Source organism: Penaeus monodon, chromosome 32, assembly GCF_015228065.2.
Source record: "Penaeus monodon isolate SGIC_2016 chromosome 32, NSTDA_Pmon_1, whole genome shotgun sequence".
Taxonomy (NCBI): domain Eukaryota; kingdom Metazoa; phylum Arthropoda; class Malacostraca; order Decapoda; family Penaeidae; genus Penaeus; species Penaeus monodon.
This window is the reverse complement of record NC_051417.1, coordinates 9,919,202-9,920,610: the sequence shown is the minus strand read 5'-3', so window position 1 is coordinate 9,920,610 and position 1,409 is coordinate 9,919,202. Positions and strand designations below refer to the sequence as shown.

Here is a 1,409-nt window from a genome sequence, read left to right as displayed (position 1 = left end):
TGTATGAAAATTATTTGTGACGGAACGAGTGCGTTTTTATGATGAAGTTGAATTACGGCAATGCTTTGAGTGTTTTTTTATGACGATGATCATTATTTGAGAGGAAATAACTGCATTTTTATGATAAAAATATGTTCCCGATTTTGTGATCATGCTGCAAAATGGTGCGAAAGCTATGCACGGTTCGTTGATGAGAAGGACTGATTGTGGAAGCGATGGAACAATACCACAGTAATCACGATGATGCCTCGGTGATGATGGTTAAGACCGTGAAATGGTTGTGGCTCGGGAATCGTAATCTTGGTGTCAGCGGTAATGGTGATCTATAGTGACGGTGGTAATACTCCCTGTGGTATTAACAATGGCCATTCTTGATTTATAAAAGCAAATTCTAGAGTTATGATGGTGCCAAGAGCGACGCCAGAGAGGGGAAAGAGGACGCCATGTAATTGTTGCAGTAATGTTGAAAATGTGTTTTAATGAGTAACTTAGAACGCCCTTTATCATCGATTTATCCAAATTGTTCACGAGGAAGGCAATAATATCAATGCGCTCTTTGCCTCGTTAATTAAAGCTCGACTGTATTGTTGATTCTTCATTGTGATTTACAGGTATCGTTGACATGAAACGAATGATAATGAACACTTGCCTTACGTAATTTTGAAAATGAGAGTTGCTTCGCTGTCGGTGACATTATTAGCGCAATAAAGGTTTTACTGAGAGCCACGGTATTGATCCTAAACAAAATGGATTGGCGAGACAGGTGGTGCTGGCAAGTGATCAAATTAAAGTTTGGGCGATAACAAAGATTATCTTTTGGGATCAGAGGAGCTCGAGGCCATCGCGCTGAAAACGTTGATGTCCAATCGGATTATCCACAATCTTTGCAGCTTAACGGGAGGATCTTCAATCCAAAATCCGAATCTGTTAATATCATTCTATTTTTCTCTATTTTGCTCAATACTTCATTCATCTGTTTCATTGTTCGTTTCGATACAATGTTCATTCGAATCTGAATTTACTTCCATCTATTTGTGTTTTTGTTTCCCCTATTCACCTTCATTTATTCGTATTTCCTTATAAAACGTTATTGTTTATCCCTCCCTCGAACCATCCAGTTATCCATCATTCATTTATTCTTCTTTTTACAATTCAGAATGTATAAACGAAACCATCAAATTCTGTTTCATGGCCGAGTGTCATTCGCTCTGAGCTTGTCCCTCGCAACGGCCCACAGCAAAAGGGACGTCTGTGCTCGAAAGCCCCTTCACCCCTTCTCCTCCCCTCCCTGAAGCCCGCCTCCCCCCGTCCCCCCGCTCCCTTCTCCCCCCTCTCCCCCGCTCGCCGACTTCCTTCTCCCCCATTTCACTGTTTAATCTCCTCTTCTTCCTATTCCTCCACCTTCTACG

General features: G+C 41.6%; 1 protein-coding gene across 3 annotated transcripts in view; it reads left to right on the top strand.

Annotated features, from left to right (window-relative positions):
* LOC119593492 (locomotion-related protein Hikaru genki-like) overlaps nt 1–1,409 on the top strand; it is a 249,107-nt gene that overhangs the window by 46,776 nt on the left and 200,922 nt on the right. The gene's annotated exons all lie outside the window — the stretch shown is intronic.